Source organism: Gobio gobio (genome assembly GCF_949357685.1).
Source record: "Gobio gobio genome assembly, chromosome: 5".
Taxonomy (NCBI): domain Eukaryota; kingdom Metazoa; phylum Chordata; class Actinopteri; order Cypriniformes; family Gobionidae; genus Gobio; species Gobio gobio.
In genome coordinates this window covers 56,786,201-56,799,331 of record NC_137101.1, presented here as the reverse complement: position 1 = coordinate 56,799,331, position 13,131 = coordinate 56,786,201, and positions in this window count along the sequence as shown.

Here is a 13,131-nt window from a genome sequence, read left to right as displayed (position 1 = left end):
AGAACCTCTTTGCTGTTTGAAGCTATCTTGTGAAGCCGTAAGTTGGAACCAGCAAGAGTCTTCTGTGTGTTTTTTAGCAGGTCCACTGCCGCCTTGACTGTAGGAAGAGACTTCAAACCATCGTCGACATAGAAGTCACGGTTCACAAAGTTCATCACCTCAGGGTCACCATCTTTAACAGACTGCCGGAGACAATAGATGGCTACAGCAGGAGATGGACTGTTTCCAAAAACATGGACCCGCATGCGGTACTCAATGATGTCTTCAGATGGGTCATTATTACGGAACCACAAGAACCTTAGGAAATTGCGGTCATCCTCTCTCACTAAGAAACAGTAGAACATTTGTTCAATGTCAGCTGTTATGGCCACTGCTTCCTTGCGAAACCGTGTAAGCACCCCAAGAAGGGTGTTGTTCAGGTCTGGTCCAGATAAAAGAACATCATTCAGCGAGACATCCTCATGACGGGCACTGGAATCAAAGACAACTCTTATATTCCCGGGTTTTTTAGGGTGATATACCCCAAAGAGAGGCAAATACCAGCACTCTTCTCCTTCCATGAGAGGGGGAGCTTCTTCAGCATGTTTGTTACTAAAAACTTTGCCCATAAAGGTAAAGAAGTGCTGTTTCATCTCTGGATTTCTCTCTAGATTACGTCTCAAGGCTGACAACCTTTTCATGGCTTGACATATGTTGTTAGGGAGTCTGCACCTTGGAGCTTTGAAAGGTAATGGTGCTACCCAGCTGTTGCTTTCGTCTTTATCCAGCTCTTGTTCCATAATGTGAAGGAACGACAGGTCATTGATAGATGGGGCTACTTTGTTGTCATCACAGGTAACCTTAAACACTTCTCGACCAAACTGATCTCCTTTGTGATTGTTAACAAGTTGCTCCACACAACACATCCCATTGTAATGTCTACAATCGTTCCTGTTTCTCTCTTTCACATAAAAAACATTTGGACAGGGATCAAAGATGGATGGGCGTTGCTCTTTTGTGTTGGTGAAGAATGTACTTACTGTGGTAGACTTGTGAATGCCGTTCAGACAAACATTGCCAACTATCACCCATCCTAGGTCAAGCTTCTGTGCATAAGGAGCATCATGAGGACCGTTTACCTGTCTGCGAACCTTATGTACTCTGATAATGTCACGACCCAGAAGAATCATGATAGGAGCATCTGGGTCTAACTCTGGTATGAGTGGAGCTATAGGCTTCAAGTGAGAGTGATAGAGAGCAGCACTGGGTGTGGGAATCTCTGCCCTATTGTCCGGAATGTTGTTACACTCTAGCAAACTTGGAAGGGAGAGGATTACCTTTCCATCTACAGACTCGATTTGGTAGCCAGATGCTTTTCGACCAACAGTCTCTGTCACTCCAGAACAAGTTCTAAGGGTATACGGAGAAGCTGAGCCATTTTCTTTGAAGGCATCAAAGAATTCAGAACGAGCTAATGACCTATTGCTCTGCTCATCAAGGATCACATAGACTTTCAGTGCTTTCTCAGGCTGGCTTTTGGGATAGACTTTCACCAAGCTGATTTTTGAACATGACTTATTACTGAGGTCACCTCTGCAAACTTCAGTACAGTGAGCTTCCACTTCTGTTGGAGGCATGGAAACTTCCTCCCCGCCATGCTGTGATGAGGAGGCTGCTTCTTGAGCCTTTGGAGCTGGGCCTGGGTGTAGCGCAGAAATGTGTTTCTCACTTCCACACTCAGAACATTTGGTCACAAATCTGCAGTACTTGGATGTGTGAGTTGTGGCTAAACAACACTTGAAACAGATTCTCTTTTCTTTCAAAAAAGCAAAACGTTCCTCCAAAGGCTTCTCACGGAAGGAACGACATTTCCTTAACAAGTGAGGTCTTTTGTGAATGGGACAAAGTCTTTCAGCATCCTCAGTTTTCCTTTCATCTCTGTCAGTGTCAAAATTTAGAGGGGAAGACACATTTATCTTGTTAACTGAGACTTCTCTTGATTTGCTTGGCCTCCAACTGACCTTGTCTGCTTTATAAAGTGAATCTGTTTGATTAGAAAAATTGAACCCAGGGTCATTCCTTATTCTAGCCTGCTGACTTATAAAGTCAACCAAGACCTCGAAGGGGGGAAATGATACAGCATACCTCTCCTTGTAAGCAGATCCATGTGACAGCCACTTTTCTTGTAGATTAAATGGCAGCTTCTGAACTATGGGATTGATGCCCCTAGCTGTATCCAGGTATGACAGGCCTGGAAGGTATCCATCAGCTTTAGCTGACTCCGTTTCCATTAGAAGATCACTCAATTCGTGAAGCTTTGCATAATCTCTGCTTGAAATTCGCGGAAAATTTTCAACACGCTTGAAAAGAGCTCTTTCGATGACCTCTGGAGCACCATAACACTCTTCCAGTCTAGTCCATATCATGTCAAGACCCCTCGATGGTTGATTAATGTGTACTGACCTCATGCGTCTAGCGTGTTCAGCTGATTCTTTTCCCAACCATTTGACTAACAAGTCCATTTCTTCACTAGGTGTCAAGTTCAAACCACTTACAGCATTTTGAAAGGACCGTTGCCAGGCTCTGAAGCTTTCTGGTTGGTCATTGAACTGTATTAAACCAGTGTTAACAAGTTCACGGCGAGCAAAATATCTGACAAAGTCTGAAATGTCTGTCTTGTCTTGTTGGGAAGGCTGAGGTGTTGGACTTGCCATTGTGAGAGGCAGTGTGCTGCACTGGGTGAAACGTGTGTGCCTTCTGCGCTGGTTATCATCTGTCATGTTATCAGAAGGATGATATGTGCCTGCTGTGAGTTGTGATGGTTGAGCAGAATCTTTCCTTGGTCGCATGTGATCAAATTCAGCGTCGTCTGAGCAACTCTCTTCCTTGAAACGTATAGCAGAAACAGAATTTCTTACTGGTAACTTGAGGGAGTGGCTCTGCTTTTGATGCTGATTCTGTGACTGCATGTAGATTCATCTGCTCAACGTATTCACATGTCCGCTGCATAACATCAACAGGAGCTGTTTCCAGTGGAGGATCATGTTTACTATGGACGCTGGTGTCAACAGCTGCTTCTAGAGCCTCTGCTTCGGCTACTGCTGCAGCAGTTTCTCTCTCTAACACCATTTTATCCATTTTTGCCTCCAATTTGGCTTTCTCCACTTTTATTTTTTCCTCCTCATCTGCATACAATAAACGTGCCTTGGCTGCTTCAGCTTTTGCTCTCGCCATAGCAGCAGCAGCATTTGTAGAGGAGCTGCCTGATCGTGAACACGATAAATACGATCTGGTCTTGAGTGAGGGTGTGGACTCCATTGCTCACACAATACTCTATCAATTTACTTGAATCTTCTCAAGCTGCTGCTGTAACTTCCTCTGCAGCCGCTTTTTCACTGTACTGTCCTCAACATAGTTTCTGTTTTAACAGTCAGATAAACTCCCTTCCCTCACACGACTCTGAAGACAACAAGTTTGATTGCCCACAGGTTTAATGGTCTTGGGTATAGAGTGAAACTACAAATAAACAAATAAACATATTTCAATAATAACATCCAGAAATGAACAATTACAGCATGTCAACATCCACATTAATCTAGTATTTTGTGATACTTGTAAATGAACATGATATTTTGTAATGTAAATAATGATTACGGTATGACGCTAATGTCCTAAATGGAAAATGATTAATAACTCCTTTTAACTGAAACAATTCGCAATTATATAAAAACATTATGCACATCAATGTATATCAACAAATACTTACAAGCGATGCTGTTGCAAAGTTTAAGATTACAGTGATATTTGGCGATTTAAGAGAGCCATCTTTACCGCTGCCCGCATGGAGCACTCACTACTTCCTGATTCATGTAAATACTGGAAATTGCAGAATTCAAACTCTCCACTAGGTGGAGCTCTAAACCCTAAATACACTGAACAAGAGAAGCAAGTCCATGAACAACACTAAAGAATCAGAGACATTCAACAAAATATGCAATCTTTTTCAGCTGACTTTTCAGACTTGTTCCAGCACCTGTATTGAGGAACCTCTTTGGTTCTACAGGTCAGTAGGGTTTTCTTTTGGCCTCATTCGTCAAGCAAGGACGCTTCATCTGGACTATATGGTTTTCTTCCACACCTTTGATTATTTGGACTGTCGTTTGGTTATAGTTTGGGACACTGTATGTTGAACTTTTGTGGACTTCCATTGAACTGTCAGGATGGGGTAAGATGCACACTTCTTACCTGACTAGGTGGGAGTTGTGAGAAATGGACTTTATTTCTGAGTGAACTCTACATGTTGTGGTTGGGCTGAAATGCTCTAACAAGATGTGAATTGTGAATTTCCATTTCTTTGAATGTATGTTTGGTGATATTGTTGATGTTTGGGATATTTACTCTTTAAACCTTTAAATATATTCTTCTCTACTCTGGGATAAACGGATCTCCCTCATTTATATATGTTACAAAATGAGAGCGTTACAACTGTTTTGATAAAGTTTAAATGTTTTACTGTATTGCTTATTTTTTGCTAACTGCACCGTTTAACATTTAAGGCTTAGGCATGTCATATGTATTGCATTGCAAGTGTGTAAGTACACATCCATAACCTATATTTAAAAAATATGTACGAAATTAATGAAAGCATGTTTTTTTACATTTGTTTAGTTTACACCATTAATTCAAAATATTTAGCAAATGATATACATAATATAAGAACATAACATATATTTAAAATATATGTGCACACTGTTTATATATATATATATGTCATTTATATATTCCATATACATTTATCAAAAATATATTTTATATATTTCATTTAAAATGTAAAATATATAATAAGACTATATAAAAACATATATTAGGGACATATATTTAACATGTATGCAAGCAATATGCTATGCATATATGTGTAGTTTGTATATTGAACATATATATATACATATATATACTTTGTATAAATACATATATATACAACGAAATATATGTCATGTATATTGATAATTATATATGTGACATATATATAAAACACTGTATTATACATACATAAAATATATGGGCTAGTTTTATATGTCAATATATGAAATTGTTCCATTTTCTAATAGGTTTTATATATGGGCAGATATATATGTACATATGTTTTCACTTTCTATGTGGATATATTTAATATATGTATATTTCATATATGTACATATATTACATTTCCGTATGGGTAGGCATGTCATATGTATTGCATTGCAAGTGTGTAAGTACACATCCATAACCGATATTTAAAAAATATGTACAAAATTAATGAAAGCATGTTTTTTTACATTTGTTTAGTTTACACCATTAATTCAAAATATTTAGCAAATGATATACATAATATAAGAACATAACATATATTTAAAATATATGTGCACACTGTTATATATATATATAATGTCATTTATATATTCCATATACATTTATCAAAAATATATTTTATATATTTCATTTTAAATGTAAAATATATAATAAGACTATATAAAAACATATATTAGGGACATATAACGTATGCAAGTAATATGCTATGCATATATGTGTAGTTTGTATATTGAACATATATACAGAAAGAAATGTCATGTATATTGATAATTATATATGTGACATATATATAAAATACTGTATTATACATACATAAAATATATGGGCTAGTTTTATATGTCAATATATGAAATTGTTCCATTTTCTAATAGGTTTTATATATGGGCAGATATATATGTACATATATGTTTTCACTTTCTATGTGGATATATTTAATATATGTATATTTCATATATGTACATATATTACATTTCCGTATGGGAGGACTCAGTGGTGGGGTAACAATAGCAGAAGCCTGTTTCTTTCTGCGTCTGCTCTGTTCCTGGGCTCTTCTCCAGGCCTTTCTCTTTGCACGTTTTTCCCTCTCACTCTGTTCAGATATGGGCTTATAGTATGCACCTTGCTCCCTCTTTTCTCTCCATTTCTGCTGGCCTTTTGCCAAGTATGCCTCCCTTTTTGCAGGATCAGCATCTCGCCGTGCACGGTAACGGCGCTGCTTTTCTGCAGCAGATAATCGTGGCATTTGCCTGAAAACAAGTTTACTTTTATAATATTTATTGCGAAGTATTTTATAGTTACTGTACAATTACAATATTAAATGAACTCCTGAAAACTATAAAAAACATGTCATGAATGTCAACTATGTTACTCTTGGTCAACTAAGTTACCGTTGCAGAGTAACATAGGTGACTGGTAACCTAGTTTACATTTTTGCTGTTTTTAGGGATAAAATCAAAATGGTTGCCTAGCACCAGACACCAGGTTCTTCTAAATATTATATGTACAACTGAGTAAAATTTAAATTCAAAGTTATTTATGAATTCATTGTAGTAACATTGTTGACATATGATAAGTACACATTTGCCCCAAGCACTACTTTAGGTGAAATAACTGAAAATGTGGAGGGAGATTATACCTTGGAGTCTTGCTAGTTTTCTCTTCAGGAGGAAATGACATCATGTGGAGCAGGTCATGTGATTTGGAAAACACACTCTTCCTTGAGGGGTGTATTTGCTATGGGTAACTTAGATGACAGCGACTTCTCGGACACATATTCAATTTGTCGATTTTTATTGAAAATGTGACATATTGCCCAAAAAGACACATTGTTCACAATTACCTCAACTTAATGTAAATAATATAATTAAAACTGTTTTTGAATATGTTTTTTAAATGTTTTTTTAGGTAATGAGATTGTGGTTGTAATTCATTTTGGACGGTTATTTAGTTGACATTTTAGGGATATCTAGTAAATATTTATACATAAATGATTATTTCCATAATAATTAACTATGGAATTTGTAAAGACAAGATCATGAAGAACAGTGAAGACTTTTAAAATTTTATTTTAATAAGCATGTTTGCGAGATAAATCTCATGGACATGAAAACTCCCTCAATTATATATTGACTCAGTTAGTTCTTACTTTGTAAATGAATAATTGCCGGAATAAAAACAGCAATCAAAAATCGCTGACTTTCTTCTTTCAGATGAACACAATCAGAGTTATAATAAATCATGTCCTGGCTCTTCCAAGCTTTATAATGGCAGTGAATGGGGACATGATTTTGAAGCCCAGAAAGTGCATCCATTCATCATAATAGGCTTGTTCGACTTCACCCAGCGATGCGCAGACCGATCGGTGGCTGACTTGAAGCAGTGCATGCCGGTTAGAAATTTTGTCCGACTTGAGGCAGCGCTGACGGTACGTGACAGTGACGTATGTCAACAAAGCACCGCGAGCGATTCGAGAGCAGCCGCTAATACAGCCGGTGCAGTTTCTCCAGAGCAGCTGCACGGACTCTGATGACGACACAGCCATTCCACGATTGGCCAGATTCACCGCATGACAGCAATCACGTGTGTTTCGTGTTTATTCTTAAACCTTCAGCTCCACTAATGCGCACAAATCTGTTTTTATAACAGTGAAACCTCCTTTCATGTAGTCGTGATGTTATATTGTCATGTTTATCAAAATAAAACTGATTAAAAATGTAGACCCCACTTCATTGATAGTGTAGGCTTAAATGTTGAACTTTATTCTTGTACAAACACACCCTGTATTAAGCAGTGCATAAAGTATTACATGACAATAATGTCTCTGAAACATCTGTGTATTGCCAAATACTGCATTTATTTCACTTCAGCTGATAAAGTATGCAAACAGCGCGAGCGTCACTGTGGGAAGCAGAAAGTGTCCGACTTCACGTCTCCGTTTGCAGCTCCTCCCCGCCTGCACGCGGCTACTCTCGCCGATCAGTTGCATCCGGCCGCAGCCGATGTCCAACACACCTAATGTTACATATCTGTGTTTCTGTCGTGTTGTTTGCTTTGGTCACATGTTCTTTTGTCTATGTTTCCCGCCACTTTCTCTGTTTCCTTGGTTACCCTGGTTAGTCTAGTTCTGTTCAGCTGTGTTTAGTTATCCTCATCTGTATCACCTGTGCCCCTCGTTAGTCAGTCATCAGTGTTTGTATTTAGTTCCCTCTTGTTCCCTCTTGCTTTGTCCGTTCTACATTATGTTTGTGCTGTTTGGTGTTCTGTTCTATGTTTACTTTGAATAAAGCCATTCTTTGTGGAAGTCCCGAATCACCTCTTCTTTGCTGCACCAGACATCCCTAACAGAAGAACGGACCAATACAGCAAAAGGACTTTTCTTTAAAGGCTGAGTTCACCCAAAAATGAAAATAATGTCATTAAATCCTCACCCTCATGTCGTTCGACACCCGTAAGACCTCCGTTAATCTTCAGAACACAAATGAAGATATTTTTGTTGAAAGCTGATGGCTGAAACCATCGAAACAGACACACATTTTTCCCAACTCAGATGTTCTTCTACCATGAAAGTGTCCAACATTTAGAAAATTTCCTCACCCGTAGCTCTTCCCTCAATTTCTTTTGAAAATAAAAAAATCTTCCACAATTTTACTGTCCCATAAATATCGAACGTACACTAACAGCTGTGCAGCGCTGCTAACGTCAGTGTATCACCTCTTATCAGACGAACGCTTTAGCTCTCCAGACCGCCATCACTTCCCATTGGTGAGGTCAAAATAGCGGCCGGGTCATAGATATGTATACGTAGATTCCTCATTTGAGCGATCCACGCCATGATCCATGCAGGCACTAATGAGGTATCTATGTATATATCTATGAGCCGGCCGCTATTTTGACCTCACAAATGGGAAGTGATGGCACCCATATGGAAATTTAATATATGTACATATATGAAATATACATATATTAAATATATCCACATAGAAAGTGAAAACATATATGTATATATATCTGCCCATATATAAAACCTATTAGAAAATGGAACAATGTCATATATTGACATATAAAACTAGCCCATATATTTTATGTATGTATAATACAGTATTTTATATATGTCACATATATAATTATCAATATACATGACATATATTTCTTTGTATATATGTTCAATATACAAACTACACATATATGCATAGCATATTGCTTGCATACATGTTACATATATGTCCCTAATATATGTTTTTATATAGTCTTATTATATATTTTACATTTCAAATGAAATATATAAAATATATTTTTGATAAATGTATATGGAATATATAAATGACATATATATATATATAAACAGTGTGCACATATATTTTAAATATGTTATGTTTTTATATTATGTATATCAATTGCTAAATATTTTGAATTAATGGTGTAAACTAAACAAATGTAAAAAAACATGCTTTCATTAATTTCGTAAATATTTTTTAAATATAGGTTATGGATGTGTACTTACACACTTGCAATGCAATACATATGACATGCCTAAGCCTTAAATGTTAAACGGTGCAGTTAGCAAAAAATAAGTAATACAGTAAAACATTTAAACTTTATTAAAACAGTTTTAATATAAAAACAAAAATTAAGCTGCGCAAAATTAGAAAACTACTGAACACACAACTTTATTATATATAAATACAATATTACAACAAAACAAGTAACAACTAAAACAGCACAGAACATGAAAATCCACCAACAGGTATATGATACAGCCTGTAATTTTTTTTAAGTTAGAGTCTTTTTGGATGTCCTCAGCTCAGTGATCTTTTGATTTATAGCTACCCCTAGTTGGCTCCTGGTGGTTCCAGGAAATTTCTGGATCACCGATCACGGTTGTTCAGCTTAGGCTTGCGCCCTTGTCCTTTACGCACTGAAATTCCTCCAGATTCCTTGAATCTTTGAATTATGTTATGCACTGTTGAATGTGAAATATCCAAATCTCTTCCTATCTTTCTTTGAGGAACATTGTTTTTAAACATTTCAATAATTTTCTCACGTATTTGTTGGCAAACTGGCGATCCTCGGCCCATCTTTGCTCCTAAAGGATTAGACCTTTCTTGGATGCTGCTTTTGTACCAAATCATAATTACAATCACCTGTTGACATCACCTGTTTCAAATCACATCATTATTTAACCATTTTACCTCATTACTAGCCCTAAATTGCTCCTGTCCCAACTTTTTTTAAATGTGTTGCAGGTCTGAATGACATGAAGTTGACCAGACAAAACATGAAATATTTTGTTCTCATATTGTCTGCAATGAAATACAAGTCAAAGTAAATATAGAAATCACTTCTTTTTTTTTTTTTGCGCTTTCCATACTGTCCCAACTTTTTCTGATTTGGGGTTGTATATATGTATATAAAAAAACTTTTTTAATGAAATGTGGATTGTGTAGACTTGTTAAAAGTTCAAGCTGTTCAAATAAGGAAAAGAAGGAATGAATTAATAAGGAAACCATAGGCATATAAAATGTATGTATGTTGTTTAAATAAATGGGCATATATAAATTAAACATATCGGTGACATATATGGTCATAACATACAATATTATATAAACAATAGTCATATATATCGTATTAATATATGTCAATATACTAATTTAATATGGAAAATGTATATATGTTATAAACTTATATCAACATAAATCTAGAGATATGTATATATGTGATAGCAATATATTGTCTTATATTTAGCATATATGACGGCGTCATTTGCGATATAGGGACATATATGTCATATATTACATTTCCGTATGGGTACTGTCATGGTAATGCAGTAAGTAGTAACATGTATGTTGACGAGCAGTGATGCATTTCCTAATAAACCTATTCAATGTTCATTCTAACCTAAAACCACAAACCTTTAGTGCCAGGGGTATCAAGGAGTAGGTTTTCTTGACTGTCAGTTAAAATTATCTTTTCATCAGCACCCATAGCAAGGGCTTCCTTTACTTTAGCTGTCATCGTAGGCAAACAGGCCTCAGATTCTTCAAATGGAATAATCAATGCCTTGTCCTGAACAATTTTTTCACCCTCAAGTTGACCAAGGAAAATAGTTCTGTGGAAACACACATACAAACACATTGTCTAATGAACAAATTAAGCTAACTGTTTATTTCTGCAACCTAGAAACCAGACTCATTCTTGTAATGTGTTTTTTTTCTCTACATACACATATAATGCTCTATTGGAAAGTTTTTCATTACATTTATGCAACTGGCAGTTGCTTTGAGCCAAAGCCAGTGCTTTCAGTCTACATGTTTTATCAGCATGTGTGTTGTTCCCTTGGTATCACACCCATAACCTTTGCTACTAACGAATGCCCTACCAATTAAGTTTATGTTTGTGTCTATCTACCAGTTTTGTTGGACTTATTTTAAAGTTGGGTTCATTTTTCTCAACACCTTCTTGTTCTCATCTGCATCTTATCTTAATTAGTCCATTAATGTGAATTTTATCTTGATAAGTTTATTTAAGATCTTATGTTCTCTTCATCCTTTGTCAGATTTTTTTTTTTTTTTGCCATCTTATGTTAATTATTTTAGTTTCTGGTTTTGTAAGCTACTGCTGTGTCCTGTTTTAATACATCTGATGTACTATTACAGGTTATATAAGACCCAGAGCTGTTATCTTGTCAAACAGAGGTTGCACAAAGTATTAAATGAAGAATGTCAGTAACTGTCAAGTTGTGGTTTCATTAATTGTTTTATTTTAAATAGAGATTGGGTTTTGGTGAAAACGTTATATGAAAACTAGTGCTGTCAGTTAAACGCGTTATTAACGCCGTTAACGCAAACCTATTTTAACGGCGTTAATTTTTTTATCGCGAGATTAACGTTCTTTTTGGTCTAACAAACTTTGTAGTTTTTTCACATGCTGTTGCAACAACTAGTAACGTTAGAAAAACTACAACACCACTCCGGGTGTAGCTAGACCGGAAACAAAACATCAGGCACGCTGCGGCTGCCCACACTTGTTTGGGCCATTAAAAGAGTAGACGTGGATGGCAAGCGTGAGATGCCGAAATGAGAAACGTATTAAGCCATGGTTTAACTCAGGGGTCTTCAACTAAAAGTGCTTGTCTTGAGCGCTGCTTTCTGCTCTGATGGTGCGTAGCCTACACACCGGACGCGAATGAAGCGTTTTGCGCGAGTGATTTAAGTCAATGCAAAGACGCAAATAGACATTCTGCGGCGCGAATTAAGCGGCGTGCATGTCGCGTCATTCGCGTCCGGTGTGAGCGCACCATCAGTCTCTTCTTCACTGCATGCTTGACCGCGCGTCTGGGTCTGAAGTGAACGTAGTAACAGTGAACATTGCAACGTTAACTGTTTCATTATGTCAAAAGGCTTCGCGGTCCGGATGGACGCATCTCGCGGTCCGGATTCGGACCGGAGTTCACTAGTTGGCGACCCCTGGTTTAACTGCACTATAGGCGGAGTCCTAGTTTACCTTGCATGTGCACTTTGTAATTTTATTTTGTATCACCCTGTTTTGATCCCTTAGAAAGGGCTGTTGAAGGGGCTGTTTGTGCAACAAAGTATTTTTTTCACCCTTTTATTGATGGACAGTGCTACATTGTGTGAGCGATTATTTGCTCCAAGTGTGAATGACTGCTTCAAGTGAGAATGTTGGTGTGAAATCGAACACTACAGTATGCCAATGTTGTTTTCAATAAAACAAACATTTGAACAAAGCAAGCCGATCCACTTTTCTATGTTGATAAGAGCATTAAAATAAGAAAAAATAATGGGACAAAAAGAAATCAAGGGCCATTTAGAATAAATAAAAATATGCGATTAATTTTGAGTTAACTATGGCATTAATGCGATTAATCGCGATTAAATATTTTAATCGTTTGACAGCACTAATGAAAACCTAATAAAAAATTAAAAAATCCAGTCAGTTTTTTTTATATTTAACAATGCTGACCTACCGTAATCTACAGCAACTTACCTTTGGTACTTTTTAGGACAAGTTGCAGGATGAGGTGTGCGAGTAGCAGTGGCTGTTGCAGTGGCTGATCTTGAAAAGCTAAAACGAGGTCTACTCTGTCCAGGGTTTGGGTGAAATGCGGTTGTGACTGTTAATGCTCCACACATTTCCTCACCCATAACCTGGAAGGTAGCCCCACCATCCATGAGATCCATGCAACTAAAGAATCCAGTTGAACCTGGGAAAATGGAAATTCCTTGATCGTTGATCAAGTAAACACTTGACTGAGTTACCTACAGAGGAATCAATGGAACAGAACAA